The following is a 17,171-nucleotide window of genomic DNA, read 5'->3' on the forward strand; positions in this document are numbered from 1 at the left end:
ACACACACATCATCCACTACACAACCATACACATCATCCACTACACAACCATACACATCATCCACTACACAACCATATAACTAGAAAGAAATTTGAGAAACCCTAAGCTCAATTACAGTCAAAGTGTAGAGCAGGGTACCCCAATTTAGGCAGATTAAATTTAAGAAAGGCAATCTGCTCCATGAGATGAGGTGACATTTGTGAGCGCTGTGGATTCAGTATATTACCGGTTACCGAAAACACACGCTCACTTGGGACAGTGGTTGGCGGACATGAAAGCAGCTCCTGCGCAACCAATGAGAGTGCAGGCCACACACTCTTCTTCTCATCCCAATAGCTAAGAGGGTCGACATTATGGGGCAAAGGAGGTTCAGAGAGGTACGCTCTGACCATTTCTGAGGCAGTGCTCTCCTGTCTGCTGCTAGCACTCTCAGTGGGTCCAACTATATCCTCAAGCAACTCTTCCCAAAATGCAGCTGCTCCACTCAGTTGTGTGGTGGTGGTGGTAGTGCCACTGCTTCTGCAAGAAGTGGCCGACATCTCAGCCTCCTGCTGAACTACTCCCTCATACAGCATTCCCCTCTTTTGCTGCCAGTCACACACCCTCTGGATCAGTTTCTCCCTCCAATTTGTTAAGTTATTGGATCTGAGTGCAAGCTTTCCCTTAATCCTTGGATCACACAGGCAAGCTAGCATCAGTTCAGGAGAATTATCCAATCGCTCACGTAGGCGAACTTTAAGCTGATCCTTCAGCCTCCTGACCAGAGTTACTACATCAGGATGTAAAGGATCACCTTGAACAACCTCTTGGCGTTCAAGGAAGACACCCATCTTGCTCCCTAGATGGGTGAAAACAGGGATTACCTGTCCCAGATTGGCAGTGTTCAAGCTTAAATTTTCAGTGGCATCCCTGAAGGGTTTCAGGACTGCCACTAGCTGAGCAATCACTGTCCAATCGTCTCTACCTAGTGGAGAACCAATACCAATGTACTGGTCTGATGACAGACTATGGATTGCCCTCTGCTGCTCTAAAATCCTCTCCAGCATCTCTACAGTAGAGTTCCACCGTGTACTGACATCTTGTCGTAGACAGTGTGTGGGAAGACCTGCCTTCTCTTGTTCCTGCCTCAACAGTTGGCTAGCCTTCACACTGCGGTGGAAGTGCCCAGCAATCCTCCTGCACCTTTCAATCACACTGGAAACTCTGTTATTACCTTCTGGGATTGCTGACTTTACTACTAGATGGATAATGTGCGCTGCACAGCGCACACCAACAAGGTTGCCATCACGCAGAGCTTTCACCATATTTGTAGCTCCATCAGTAACCACAAAGCCCACTTCTACATTGGTGCCTGCCTCCGCTCCAACCCAAAGAGACACCATCCTCCTTACTGCCTGCAGAATGTTATCTGAAGTGTGTTTTTCATCCATCACTTCAGCATGGAGAAGGAAAGAGCGATAGCCCAGCTGATCAGATACACCTCCCTTTCTGCTAGACACTGCTGCTGAAGTTGCAGCAGCAGCTTCCTGAGACACACCAGGCTCCCACCAGTGTGCTGTCAGGGAAAGGAAGGCATGCTGGCCACTTGGTGCACTCCACAAATCTGTGGTAAAATGCACAGACTGACCAGCAGCCTTCGAAAGCTCCCTTTTAACTACTCCAACACAGGACCGGTAAAGTGAAGGGACTATCCTCCTGCTGAAAGTGGAGCGTGAGGGAAGATGATATTGTGGAGCCACAGCCTCCATCAACTGTTTGAAAGGCTGCCCTTCTATCATAGAAAATGAAGCACCCCCAACAGCAATTAACTGGCCAATAAGTCGCGTAATTTTATTGGCCTGCTGTTTAGACATAGCCCTGGAGTGGAATCCCCCAAATTGTTCCAGGGTGGGCTGGACGCATTGTGATGCTCCAACCAGTCTTGGTTGTTGGCTGGCAGCACCAGTAGCTCTTGGCTCTGCAACACCTCCCATGTCACTCCTAGCTGCCATGGTACTGGACACTGTAATAGTAGAAGCTATGCTGCCTGCCCTAGTACTTTCTGCCTCTTCCCTCAATAACACAGCCTTGTGATGGCTGCGAAGGTGATGGTTCATCCCTGCACTGGTGAGATGACCCAACACTCTCCCCCTGCTAACTTCCTTCCCACAAAGTTTGCACTTTGCAAAGCGCCCATCTCCAACACTTTCAAAGTGATCCCAAACTTTGCTGCGGCGCAAAACATTGGCACTTGCCCTTCGGGATTCTGCTGCTAATGGTGGTGTAATAATTGGTGGTGGGGGTGGTGGTGGTGGTGGTGGTGGTGGTGGTGGTGGTGGTGGTGGTGGTGGTGGTGGTGGTGGTCTGCTAATGGTTGAAGTAGCAGGTGCTACTATTGGAGAAAGTGGAGAGGAAGGGGAAAAATGTGCACTTGTAGCAGGAGAAAAGGTTGGACTGCTCCCTGAAGAATTCTGACTTTCCTCTACTATCTCATCCTCATTCTCAGGCTCATAGTCAAGCTCTTCATCAGCCAGACTAAATGCAATTCCTGCAAGGTTGGGGGTAAGACTGATATCACCTCCAGGAATAATAGGACTAGGAGCACTGGGTAGCATTGGCAATGGCAACAACTCCTGTGCTGAGGTGCCGCTGTCAGTGGTAGAAGCAGGCGCAGCACTGGTGGTGGTGGAAGTGGTGGTCTTGAGAGGGGGATTAGGAAACAGCCTCCGTGTACAAGAAGGACGCTTCTTAGCAGCACGACTCACAGGCCTGCTTGTGGTATTGGAAGATGCTTGGGGAAAAACACGCTTCCTCTTACTTATTGGGCTACTCCTACTACCAGTTGTGTTTTTAGTATTAGTAGCCATAGTGCTCACCCTTAAAAGCCCTGCTGGTTTCCCTTTGCCATAGAAAAGACTTGCAATTCTGGGCCTTGCTGCACTGCTGCCTGCTATTGGTGCCACTGCCTTTCCTTGACCAGACTTTGGCCTCCTAGGTGGTGAGTCTGACATAGCAGCACTCCTTGACCGCTTAGGCTGACGCATAGGCTGCGTACTCAAACTACCACTACTTGTGGTGGTGGCGGTGGTATTGGTGGTGGTGGTGGCTGACTGACCCTCCCTCACTTTACTAGTGGATGAACGTTTAAGAGGATCCATTTAGAATTTTAAAATAGTAAGAAAAGAAAAGAAAAGAAGTTGAAGAAAAGAAAAGAAAGAGATAATGTAATGTATGTACTATGTGGTGTTTTTAAAATAACGTTTATATTTTTATTAAAAAGGATTATTTGAAGTTTGGTGCTATGCTAATATACAGATCAACACAGATAAAAAAAAAAAAAAATAGAGACACTAGTACTGAGGCAGATTTCTTCACTCTAGTGCTTTCTGAGGAACTATACAAAACTGCACTGTCTGCCAACAACAAGTGCTCCCTGCTCGACTACTGCAAAAAACAGCGTATGAAAAAATTTACTAATATTAGAAAAATAAAATAATAAAAGGTTTACTACAGCTACCTTGAAGCTTAGGTTAGGACAGTCACACAGTCAATCAGAAACTAAAATGAACCAAATAAAAACAGCAACCAGTTAGCTTCACTGATTGCTGTTAAACAAACACACTAACTGAACTAATAAAAATCAGTTAATGAAAAAAGGAATTTCTTCACAACAGCAGTCAGAACAGTTAACTTCACTGCTGATGCTGATGTGAGCACAAAAAGAAAATGACACTAAAAGTGTGAAAAATGTAAAACAAAAATAGACTGTTTGATTGACTAGTGTGTTTTCTGTTCTAACAAAGCACAAAGAGACTGTACTACAACAAATATATAGTCTAAACTGAAGATAATTCTATCAACTTAATAAAATGTTTTAATTAAAACTGAAGCTAATTCTATTAACTGAATAAAAAAATATTACTTAACTTTTATACTGACTGCCTGCAAAATGACGCAGCACCTCTGTAAAATCAATTTAACAAAAATCCACTTTGCTGCTAAAAATAATTAACAGATAAACTAGATTTCTTTTCTTCTAGGCTAACAAGCTAGTCTACCCCTAGGGCAGAAGCCCTCAGGCCCACTACGCTAAAGTACTGGACTGATTCTACCTTTACTCTAAATCTAAATCAATTTAAGCTAATTAATTTTGATTAAATAAAAATAAACAGATTTAAAAAGATTTAAAAAGTAATACCTGGTTGCTGTAGGCAGTAAGCAAGCGGGGGGGAAGGCAGGCACTGGCAGTGCCAGCCAGGCACCGTGTGGCACACTGACAGCAGCACAGCTCTCAAAAAGCACTAAAATAAAATAAAAAATTCTCAGCAATAGACTCAAATTCAACAAGTGAGAACTGGTAGGCACACCAAGACTCACTCACAGAAAATCTCTAAGACAAGCAATGAGGCTAACACAGCACAGAAGCACAGTGTGTCAACAACAAAACTCAGTCAAAGAAGGGCATAGAAAGATCCACTGCCTGCTTTTATACTGCTGTTTAGTTATTTTTTAAATCCACGATAAAGCACTCACCATTGGATAAGCCCCTACAGCATCATGTCAAAGGAGTGAGCTGATTAGATAAATGAAAATCAGCTCACTCCCATACCCCTCCTTTTTGATTCATACAAGAAGGCATCCGAATGAACTAATACACGAATTGAGGCAAATCAGTTCATTCATTAGTTCATTAGTTCATTCGTTTTTCTACCATCCCCATGTAAAGCAATGAAAAAGCACGAATGGTTTGTGCGTTCGGTAGTTTGAATTCGGTAGTTTGAATTCGGTAGTTTGAATTCGGTAGTATGCTCTCGTTCGGTAGTTTGCATTGCAATACATTACACAGAGGTGCTAAAATGTAAATTCACCCAGAGTATAATTCAAAAAGCCGAATGAACGAACAAACGAAAGATTTTCGGCAAACGGCTATTCGTTTGTTCGTTCTTTAGTTTGTATAGCCTTTCGTAATTCGGTATTCGGAAGAATGACCGAAAATGCATATTTTCGTACGAAAATCCATTCGTACGAATACGAATGCCCAAGTCTACTGAATCCTAACCACTAGACGACAGGGAACTGTGAGCTGCTAGAAACTGTGAGAAAACGAGTTTGTGGTATCCAGAAGCTCAAGGTTTCCACGCGAAAGTGCAATTCAAACGTTTGCCTTTTAAGGCACTGAAAATGTCAGCAAGGTCCATTCTTACACAGATTTCCTCAATGCGCCCTAATTAGACTGCAGCAAGATCGCTTATTTTAAAGGCAAAAAGGAAACCGATTTCAAATTAAAGTGCGAGCTACACCTGACAGCTTCAATCAACCATTATTTAACCATCTCATTATCTCCATTTCCTGGGCGTATCATAGCTCTCCTCCCTCTCCAAGTGAGTTTGCCACAAGCTCCTGGAGGAGCCTGCTTGCCAGCCTCCTACCCACAGATTATGGGCCCTGCAGGGAAACCTGTAAAAGCCTACCAAACGTGACCGACTGTTAGCACTGATTTCATGGAAATGTTTTGGGCATAGGATCATGTGCATGCTTGGTCAAAATTATGACTTCCAGGAAATTCCTGAACCCCTGAACTGATATGTGTGATCTTTGGATATGTTGGTCACCCAGATCAGGGCTATTAGGGGATGTAACATTTGTGGGGTTTTATGTATTTTTAGGGAACATTTTGCTTGTTGCGGGAAAAGATTAACTTTCCCTGACCGGGAATCGAACCCGAGCCGCGGCGGTGAGAGCGCCGAATCCTAACCACTAGACTACCAGGGAACTGTGAGCTGCTAGAAACTGTGAGAAAACGAGTTTGTGGTATCCAGAAGCTCAAGGTTTCCACGCGACAGTGCAATTCAAACGTTTGCCTTTTAAGGCACTGAAAATGTCAGCAAGGTCCATTCTTACACAGATTTCCTCAATGCGCCCTAATTAGACTGCAGCAAGATCGCTTATTTTAAAGGCAAAAAGGAAACCGATTTAATATTAAAGTGCGAGCTACACCTGGGCCTATCATAACTCTCCTCCCTCTCCAAGTGAGTTTGCCACGAGCTCCTGGAGGAGCCTGCTTGCCAGCCTCCTACCCACAGATTATGGGCCCTGCAGGGAAACCTGTAAAAGCCTACCAAATTTGACCGACTGTTAGCACTGATTTCATGGAACTGTTTTGGGCATAGGACCATGTGCACGCTTGGTCAAAATTATGACTTCCAGGAAATTCCTGAACCCCTGAACTGATATGTGTGATCTTTGGATATGTTGGTCACCCAGATCAGTGCTATTAGGGGATTTAACATTTGTGGGGTTTTATGTATTTTTAGGGCACATTTTGCTTGTTGCGGGAAAAGGTTAATTTTCCCTGACCGGGAATCGAACCCGGGCCGCGGCGGTGAGAGCGCCGAATCCTAACCACTAAACCACCAGGGAACTGAGAGCTGCTAGAAACTGTGAGAAAACGAGTTTGTGGAATCCAGAAGCTCAAGGTTTCCACGCGACAGTGCAATTCAAACGTTTGCCTTTTAAGGCACTGAAAATGTCAGCAAGGTCCATTCTTACACAGATTTCCTCAATGCGCCCTAATTAGACTGCAGCAAGATCGCTTATTTTAAAGGCAAAAAGGAAACCGATTTCAAATTAAAGTGCGAGCTACACCTGACAGCTTCAATCAACCATTATTTAACCATCTCGTTATCTCCATTTCCTGGGCGTATCATAGCTCTCCTCCCTCTCCAAGTGAGTTTGCCACGAGCTCCTGGAGGAGCCTGCTTGCCAGCCTCCTACCCACAGATTATGGGCCCTGCAGGGAAACCTGTAAAAGCCTACCAAACTTAACCGACTGTTAGGACTGATTTCATGGAACTGTTTTGGGCATAGGACCATGTGCACGCTTGGTCAAAATTATGACTTCCAGGAAATTCCTGAACCCCTGAACTGATATGTGTGATCTTTGGATATGTTGGTCACCCAGATCAGGGCTATTAGGGGATGTAACATTTGTGGGGTTTTATGTATTTTTAGGGAACATTTTACTTGTTGCGGGAAAAGATAAACTTTCCCTGACCGGGAATCGAACCCGGGCCGCAGCGGTGAGAGCGCTGAATCCTAACCACTAGACGACAGGGAACTGTGAGCTGCTAGAAACTGTGAGAAAACGAGTTTGTGGTATCCAGAAGCTCAAGGTTTCCACGCGAAAGTGCAATTCAAACGTTTGCCTTTTAAGGCACTGAAAATGTCAGCAAGGTCCATTCTTACACAGATTTCCTCAATGCGCCCTAATTAGACTGCAGCAAGATCGCTTATTTTAAAGGCAAAAAGGAAACCGATTTCAAATTAAAGTGCGAGCTACACCTGACAGCTTCAATAAACCATTATTTAACCATCTCGTTATCTCCATTTCCTGGGCGTATCATAGCTCTCCTCCCTCTCCAAGTGAGTTTGCCACGAGCTCCTGCAGGAGCCTGCTTGCCAGCCTCCTACCCACATATTATGGGCCCTGCAGGGAAACCTGTAAAAGCCTACCAAACGTGACCGACTGTTAGCACTGATTTCATGGAAATGTTTTGGGCATAGAATCATGTGCATGCTTGGTCAAAATTATGACTTCCAGGAAATTCCTGAACCCCTGAACTGATATGTGTGATCTTTGGATATGTTGGTCACCCAGATCAGGGCTATTAGGGGATTTAACTATTTGTGGGGTTTTATGTATTTTTAGGGCACAATTTGCTTGTTGCTGGAAAAGATTAACTTTCCCTGACCGGGAATTGAACCCGGGCCGCGGCGTTGAGAGCGCCGAATCCTAACCACTAGACGACAGGGAACTGTGAGCTGCTAGAAACTGTGAGAAAACGAGTTTGTGGTATCCAGAAGCTCAAGGTTTCCACGCGAAAGTGCAATTCAAACGTTTGCCTTTTAAGGCACTGAAAATGTCAGCAAGGTCCATTCTTACACAGATTTCCTCAATGCGCCCTAATTAGACTGCAGCAAGATCGCTTATTTTAAAGGCAAAAAGGAAACCGATTTCAAATTAAAGTGCGAGCTACACCTGACAGCTTCAATCAACCATTATTTAACCATCTCGTTATCTCCATTTCCTGGGCGTATCATAGCTCTCCTCCCTCTCCAAGTGAGTTTGCCATGAGCTCCTGGAGGAGCCTGCTTGCCAGCCTCCTACCCACAGATTATGGGCCCTGCAGGGAAACCTGTAAAAGCCTACCAAACTTAACCGACTGTTAGCACTGATTTCATGGAACTGTTTTGGGCATAGGACCATGTGCACGCTTGGTCAAAATTATGACTTCCAGGAAATTCCTGAACCCCTGAACTGATATGTGTGATCTTTGGATATGTTGGTCACCCAGATTAGGGCTATTAGGGGATGTAACATTTGTGGGGTTTTATGTATTTTTAGGGAACATTTTGCTTGTTGCGGGAAAAGATTAACTTTCCCTGACCGGGAATCGAACCCGGGCCGCGGCGGTGAGAGCGCCGAATCCTAACCACTAGACCACTAGGGAACTGTGAGCTGCTGGAAACTGTGAGAAAACGAGTTTGTGGTATCCAGAAGCTCAAGGTTTCCACGCGACAGTGCAATTCAAACGTTTGCCTTTTAACCCCTTAAGGACCAAACTTCTGGAATAAATGGGCATCATGACATGTCAAACATGTCATGTGTCCTTAAGGGGTTAAGGTACTGAAAATGTCAGCAAGGTCCATTCTTACACAGATTTCCTCAATGCGTCCTAATTAGACTGCAGCAAGATCGCTTATTTTAAAGGCAAAAAGGAAACCGATTTCAAATTAAAGTGCGAGCTACACCTGACAGCTTCAATCAACCATTATTGAACCATCTCGTTATCTCCATTTCCTGGGCGTATCATAGCTCTCCTCCCTCTCCAAGTGAGTTTGCCACGAGCTCCTGGAGGAGCCTGCTTGCCAGCCTCCTACCCACAGATTATGGGCCCTGCAGGGAAACCTGTAAAAGCCTACCAAACGTGACCGACTGTTAGCACTGATTTCATGGAAATGTTTTGGGCATAGGATCATGTGCATGCTTGGTCAAAATTATGACTTCCAGAAAATTCCTGAACCCCTGAACTGATATGTTTTATCTTTGGATATGTTGGTCACCCAGATCAGGGCTATTAGGGGATGTAACATTTGTGTGGTTTTATGTATTTTTAGGGCACATTTTGCTTGTTGCGGGAAAAGATTAACTTTCCCTGACCGGGAATCGAACCCGGGCCGCGGCGGTGAGAGCGCCGAATCCTAACCACTAGACCACCAGGGAACTGAGAGCTGCTCGAAGCTGTCAGAAAACGAGTTTGTGGTATCCAGAAGCTCAAGGATTCCACGTGACAGTGCAATTCAAACGTTTGCCTTTTAAGGCACTGAAAATGTCAGCAAGGTCCATTCTTACACAGATTTCCTCAATGCGCCCTAATTAGACTGCAGCAAGATCGCTTATTTTAAAGGCAAAAAGGAAACCGATTTCAAATTAAAGTGCGAGCTACACCTGACAGCTTCAATCAACCATTATTTAACCATCTCGTTATCTCCATTTCCTGGGCGTATCATAGCTCTCCTCCCTCTCCAAGTGAGTTTGCCACGAGCTCCTGGAGGAGCCTGCTTGCCAGCCTCCTACCCACAGATTATGGGCCCTGCAGGGAAACCTGTAAAAGCCTACCAAACTTAACCGACTGTTAGGACTGATTTCATGGAACTGTTTTGGGCATAGGACCATGTGCACGCTTGGTCAAAATTATGACTTCCAGGAAATTCCTGAACCCCTGAACTGATATGTGTGATCTTTGGATATGTTGGTCACCCAGATCAGGGCTATTAGGGGATGTAACATTTGTGGGGTTTTATGTATTTTTAGGGAACATTTTACTTGTTGCGGGAAAAGATAAACTTTCCCTGACCGGGAATCGAACCCGGGCCGCAGCGGTGAGAGCGCTGAATCCTAACCACTAGACGACAGGGAACTGTGAGCTGCTAGAAACTGTGAGAAAACGAGTTTGTGGTATCCAGAAGCTCAAGGTTTCCACGCGAAAGTGCAATTCAAACGTTTGCCTTTTAAGGCACTGAAAATGTCAGCAAGGTCCATTCTTACACAGATTTCCTCAATGCGCCCTAATTAGACTGCAGCAAGATCGCTTATTTTAAAGGCAAAAAGGAAACCGATTTCAAATTAAAGTGCGAGCTACACCTGACAGCTTCAATAAACCATTATTTAACCATCTCGTTATCTCCATTTCCTGGGCGTATCATAGCTCTCCTCCCTCTCCAAGTGAGTTTGCCACGAGCTCCTGCAGGAGCCTGCTTGCCAGCCTCCTACCCACATATTATGGGCCCTGCAGGGAAACCTGTAAAAGCCTACCAAACGTGACCGACTGTTAGCACTGATTTCATGGAAATGTTTTGGGCATAGAATCATGTGCATGCTTGGTCAAAATTATGACTTCCAGGAAATTCCTGAACCCCTGAACTGATATGTGTGATCTTTGGATATGTTGGTCACCCAGATCAGGGCTATTAGGGGATTTAACTATTTGTGGGGTTTTATGTATTTTTAGGGCACAATTTGCTTGTTGCTGGAAAAGATTAACTTTCCCTGACCGGGAATTGAACCCGGGCCGCGGCGTTGAGAGCGCCGAATCCTAACCACTAGACGACAGGGAACTGTGAGCTGCTAGAAACTGTGAGAAAACGAGTTTGTGGTATCCAGAAGCTCAAGGTTTCCACGCGAAAGTGCAATTCAAACGTTTGCCTTTTAAGGCACTGAAAATGTCAGCAAGGTCCATTCTTACACAGATTTCCTCAATGCGCCCTAATTAGACTGCAGCAAGATCGCTTATTTTAAAGGCAAAAAGGAAACCGATTTCAAATTAAAGTGCGAGCTACACCTGACAGCTTCAATCAACCATTATTTAACCATCTCGTTATCTCCATTTCCTGGGCTTATCATAGCTCTCCTCCCTCTCCAAGTGAGTTTGCCACGAGCTCCTGGAGGAGCCTGCTTGCCAGCCTCCTACCCACAGATTATGGGCCCTGCAGGGAAACCTGTAAAAGCCTACCAAACTTAACCGACTGTTAGGACTGATTTCATGGAACTGTTTTGGGCATAGGACCATGTGCACGCTTGGTCAAAATTATGACTTCCAGGAAATTCCTGAACCCCTGAACTGATATGTGTGATCTTTGGATATGTTGGTCACCCAGATCAGGGCTATTAGGGGATGTAACATTTGTGGGGTTTTATGTATTTTTAGGGAACATTTTACTTGTTGCGGGAAAAGATAAACTTTCCCTGACCGGGAATCGAACCCGGGCCGCAGCGGTGAGAGCGCTGAATCCTAACCACTAGACGACAGGGAACTGTGAGCTGCTAGAAACTGTGAGAAAACGAGTTTGTGGTATCCAGAAGCTCAAGGTTTCCACGCGAAAGTGCAATTCAAACGTTTGCCTTTTAAGGCACTGAAAATGTCAGCAAGGTCCATTCTTACACAGATTTCCTCAATGCGCCCTAATTAGACTGCAGCAAGATCGCTTATTTTAAAGGCAAAAAGGAAACCGATTTCAAATTAAAGTGCGAGCTACACCTGACAGCTTCAATAAACCATTATTTAACCATCTCGTTATCTCCATTTCCTGGGCGTATCATAGCTCTCCTCCCTCTCCAAGTGAGTTTGCCACGAGCTCCTGCAGGAGCCTGCTTGCCAGCCTCCTACCCACATATTATGGGCCCTGCAGGGAAACCTGTAAAAGCCTACCAAACGTGACCGACTGTTAGCACTGATTTCATGGAAATGTTTTGGGCATAGAATCATGTGCATGCTTGGTCAAAATTATGACTTCCAGGAAATTCCTGAACCCCTGAACTGATATGTGTGATCTTTGGATATGTTGGTCACCCAGATCAGGGCTATTAGGGGATTTAACTATTTGTGGGGTTTTATGTATTTTTAGGGCACAATTTGCTTGTTGCTGGAAAAGATTAACTTTCCCTGACCGGGAATTGAACCCGGGCCGCGGCGTTGAGAGCGCCGAATCCTAACCACTAGACGACAGGGAACTGTGAGCTGCTAGAAACTGTGAGAAAACGAGTTTGTGGTATCCAGAAGCTCAAGGTTTCCACGCGAAAGTGCAATTCAAACGTTTGCCTTTTAAGGCACTGAAAATGTCAGCAAGGTCCATTCTTACACAGATTTCCTCAATGCGCCCTAATTAGACTGCAGCAAGATCGCTTATTTTAAAGGCAAAAAGGAAACCGATTTCAAATTAAAGTGCGAGCTACACCTGACAGCTTCAATCAACCATTATTTAACCATCTCGTTATCTCCATTTCCTGGGCGTATCATAGCTCTCCTCCCTCTCCAAGTGAGTTTGCCATGAGCTCCTGGAGGAGCCTGCTTGCCAGCCTCCTACCCACAGATTATGGGCCCTGCAGGGAAACCTGTAAAAGCCTACCAAACTTAACCGACTGTTAGCACTGATTTCATGGAACTGTTTTGGGCATAGGACCATGTGCACGCTTGGTCAAAATTATGACTTCCAGGAAATTCCTGAACCCCTGAACTGATATGTGTGATCTTTGGATATGTTGGTCACCCAGATCAGGGCTATTAGGGGATGTAACATTTGTGGGGTTTTATGTATTTTTAGGGAACATTTTGCTTGTTGCGGGAAAAGATTAACTTTCCCTGACCGGGAATCGAACCCGGGCCGCGGCGGTGAGAGCGCCGAATCCTAACCACTAGACCACTAGGGAACTGTGAGCTGCTGGAAACTGTGAGAAAACGAGTTTGTGGTATCCAGAAGCTCAAGGTTTCCACGCGACAGTGCAATTCAAACGTTTGCCTTTTAACCCCTTAAGGACCAAACTTCTGGAATAAATGGGCATCATGACATGTCAAACATGTCATGTGTCCTTAAGGGGTTAAGGTACTGAAAATGTCAGCAAGGTCCATTCTTACACAGATTTCCTCAATGCGTCCTAATTAGACTGCAGCAAGATCGCTTATTTTAAAGGCAAAAAGGAAACCGATTTCAAATTAAAGTGCGAGCTACACCTGACAGCTTCAATCAACCATTATTGAACCATCTCGTTATCTCCATTTCCTGGGCGTATCATAGCTCTCCTCCCTCTCCAAGTGAGTTTGCCACGAGCTCCTGGAGGAGCCTGCTTGCCAGCCTCCTACCCACAGATTATGGGCCCTGCAGGGAAACCTGTAAAAGCCTACCAAACGTGACCGACTGTTAGCACTGATTTCATGGAAATGTTTTGGGCATAGGATCATGTGCATGCTTGGTCAAAATTATGACTTCCAGAAAATTCCTGAACCCCTGAACTGATATGTTTTATCTTTGGATATGTTGGTCACCCAGATCAGGGCTATTAGGGGATGTAACATTTGTGTGGTTTTATGTATTTTTAGGGCACATTTTGCTTGTTGCGGGAAAAGATTAACTTTCCCTGACCGGGAATCGAACCCGGGCCGCGGCGGTGAGAGCGCCGAATCCTAACCACTAGACCACCAGGGAACTGAGAGCTGCTCGAAGCTGTCAGAAAACGAGTTTGTGGTATCCAGAAGCTCAAGGATTCCACGTGACAGTGCAATTCAAACGTTTGCCTTTTAAGGCACTGAAAATGTCAGCAAGGTCCATTCTTACACAGATTTCCTCAATGCGCCCTAATTGGACTGCAGCAAGATCGCTTATTTTAAAGGCAAAAAGGAAACCGATTTCAAATTAAAGTGCGAGCTACACCTGACAGCTTCAATCAACCATTATTTAACCATCTCGTTATCTCCATTTCCTGGGCGTATCATAGCTCTCCTCCCTCTCCAAGTGAGTTTGCCACGAGCTCCTGCAGGAGCCTGCTTGCCAGCCTCCTACCCACAGATTATGGGCCCTGCAGGGAAACCTGTAAAAGCCTACCAAACGTGACCGACTGTTAGCACTGATTTCATGGAAATGTTTTGGGCATAGGATCATGTGCATGCTTGGTCAAAATTATGACTTCCAGGAAATTCCTGAACCCCTGAACTGATATGTGTGATCTTTGGATATGTTGGTCACCCAGATCAGGGCTATTAGGGGATGTAACATTTGTGGGGTTTTATGTATTTTTAGGGCACAATTTGCTTGTTGCTGGAAAAGATTAACTTTCCCTGACCGGGAATTGAACCCGGGCCGCGGCGTTGAGAGCGCCGAATCCTAACCACTAGACGACAGGGAACTGTGAGCTGCTAGAAACTGTGAGAAAACGAGTTTGTGGTATCCAGAAGCTCAAGGTTTCCACGCGAAAGTGCAATTCAAACGTTTGCCTTTTAAGGCACTGAAAATGTCAGCAAGGTCCATTCTTACACAGATTTCCTCAATGCGCCCTAATTAGACTGCAGCAAGATCGCTTATTTTAAAGGCAAAAAGGAAACCGATTTCAAATTAAAGTGCGAGCTACACCTGACAGCTTCAATCAACCATTATTTAACCATCTCGTTATCTCCATTTCCTGGGCGTATCATAGCTCTCCTCCCTCTCCAAGTGAGTTTGCCACGAGCTCCTGGAGGAGCCTGCTTGCCAGCCTCCTACCCACAGATTATGGGCCCTGCAGGGAAACCTGTAAAAGCCTACCAAACGTGACCGACTGTTAGCACTGATTTCATGGAAATGTTTTGGGCATAGGATCATGTGCATGCTTGGTCAAAATTATGACTTCCAGAAAATTCCTGAACCCCTGAACTGATATGTTTTATCTTTGGATATGTTGGTCACCCAGATCAGGGCTATTAGGGGATGTAACATTTGTGTGGTTTTATGTATTTTTAGGGCACATTTTGCTTGTTGCGGGAAAAGATTAACTTTCCCTGACCGGGAACCGAACCCGGGCCGCGGCGGTGAGAGCGCCGAATCCTAACCACTAGACCACCAGGGAACTGAGAATACTAGAAGCTGTCAGAAAACGAGTTTGTGGTATCCAGAAGCTCAAGGATTCCACGTGACAGTGCAATTCAAACGTTTGCCTTTTAAGGCACTGAAAATGTCAGCAAGGTCCATTCTTACACAGATTTCCTCAATGCGCCCTAATTGGACTGCAGCAAGATCGCTTATTTTAAAGGCAAAAAGGAAACCGATTTCAAATTAAAGTGCGAGCTACACCTGACAGCTTCAATCAACCATTATTTAACCATCTCGTTATCTCCATTTCCTGGGCGTATCATAGCTCTCCTCCCTCTCCAAGTGAGTTTGCCACGAGCTCCTGCAGGAGCCTGCTTGCCAGCCTCCTACCCACAGATTATAGGCCCTGCAGGGAAACCTGTAAAAGCCTACCAAACGTGACCGACTGTTAGCACTGATTTCATGGAAATGTTTTGGGCATAGGATCATGTGCATGCTTGGTCAAAATTATGACTTCCAGGAAATTCCTGAACCCCTGAACTGATATGTGTGATCTTTGGATATGTTGGTCACCCAGATCAGGGCTATTAGGGGATGTAACATTTGTGGGGTTTTATGTATTTTTAGGGCACAATTTGCTTGTTGCTGGAAAAGATTAACTTTCCCTGACCGGGAATTGAACCCGGGCCGCGGCGTTGAGAGCGCCGAATCCTAACCACTAGACGACAGGGAACTGTGAGCTGCTAGAAACTGTGAGAAAACGAGTTTGTGGTATCCAGAAGCTCAAGGTTTCCACGCGAAAGTGCAATTCAAACGTTTGCCTTTTAAGGCACTGAAAATGTCAGCAAGGTCCCTTCTTACACAGATTTCCTCAATGCGCCCTAATTAGACTGCAGCAAGATCGCTTATTTTAAAGGCAAAAAGGAAACCGATTTCAAATTAAAGTGCGAGCTACACCTGACAGCTTCAATCAACCATTATTTAACCATCTCGTTATCTCCATTTCCTGGGCGTATCATAGCTCTTCTCCCTCTCCAAGTGAGTTTGCCACGAGCTCCTGGAGGAGCCTGCTTGCCAGCCTCCTACCCACAGATTATGGGCCCTGCAGGGAAACCTGTAAAAGCCTACCAAACGTGACCGACTGTTAGCACTGATTTCATGGAACTGTTTTGGGCATAGGACCATGTGCACGCTTTGTCAAAATTATGACTTCCAGGAAATTCCTGAACCCCTGAACTGATATGTGTGATCTTTGGATATGTTGGTCACCCAGATCAGCGCTATTAGGGGATGTAACATTTGTGGGGTTTTATGTATTTTTAGGGCACAATTTGCTTGTTGCGGGAAAAGATTAACTTTCCCTGACCGGGAACCGAACCCGGGCCGCGGCGGTGAGAGCGCCGAATCCTAACCACTAGACCACCAGGGAACTGAGAATACTAGAAGCTGTCAGAAAACGAGTTTGTGGTATCCAGAAGCTCAAGGATTCCACGTGACAGTGCAATTCAAACGTTTGCCTTTTAAGGCACTGAAAATGTCAGCAAGGTCCATTCTTACACAGATTTCCTCAATGCGCCCTAATTGGACTGCAGCAAGATCGCTTATTTTAAAGGCAAAAAGGAAACCGATTTCAAATTAAAGTGCGAGCTACACCTGACAGCTTCAATCAACCATTATTTAACCATCTCGTTATCTCCATTTCCTGGGCGTATCATAGCTCTCCTCCCTCTCCAAGTGAGTTTGCCACGAGCTCCTGCAGGAGCCTGCTTGCCAGCCTCCTACCCACAGATTATAGGCCCTGCAGGGAAACCTGTAAAAGCCTACCAAACGTGACCGACTGTTAGCACTGATTTCATGGAAATGTTTTGGGCATAGGATCATGTGCATGCTTGGTCAAAATTATGACTTCCAGGAAATTCCTGAACCCCTGAACTGATATGTGTGATCTTTGGATATGTTGGTCACCCAGATCAGGGCTATTAGGGGATGTAACATTTGTGGGGTTTTATGTATTTTTAGGGCACAATTTGCTTGTTGCTGGAAAAGATTAACTTTCCCTGACCGGGAATTGAACCCGGGCCGCGGCGTTGAGAGCGCCGAATCCTAACCACTAGACGACAGGGAACTGTGAGCTGCTAGAAACTGTGAGAAAACGAGTTTGTGGTATCCAGAAGCTCAAGGTTTCCACGCGAAAGTGCAATTCAAACGTTTGCCTTTTAAGGCACTGAAAATGTCAGCAAGGTCCATTCTTACACAGATTTCCTCAATGCGCCTTAATTAGACTGCAGCAAGATCG

At 45.3% G+C, this 17,171-nt stretch overlaps 3 non-coding genes across 3 annotated transcripts; all 3 read right to left on the reverse strand.

The window, feature by feature from the left end:
* Positions 1–6,328: 6,328 nt before the first annotated feature.
* On the reverse strand, positions 6,329–6,400 carry TRNAE-CUC (transfer RNA glutamic acid (anticodon CUC)). The gene has a single exon. It is a non-coding gene; the product is annotated as a tRNA-Glu (tRNA).
* Positions 6,401–9,191: 2,791 nt separating this feature from the next.
* On the reverse strand, positions 9,192–9,263 carry TRNAE-CUC (transfer RNA glutamic acid (anticodon CUC)). The gene has a single exon. It is a non-coding gene; the product is annotated as a tRNA-Glu (tRNA).
* Positions 9,264–13,447: 4,184 nt separating this feature from the next.
* Positions 13,448–13,519, reverse strand: TRNAE-CUC (transfer RNA glutamic acid (anticodon CUC)). The gene has a single exon. It is a non-coding gene; the product is annotated as a tRNA-Glu (tRNA).
* Between the last annotated feature and the right edge of the window lie 3,652 nt (positions 13,520–17,171).

The sequence above is a fragment of the Pelobates fuscus genome, chromosome 3 (genome assembly GCF_036172605.1).
Source record: "Pelobates fuscus isolate aPelFus1 chromosome 3, aPelFus1.pri, whole genome shotgun sequence".
NCBI lineage: Eukaryota > Metazoa > Chordata > Amphibia > Anura > Pelobatidae > Pelobates > Pelobates fuscus.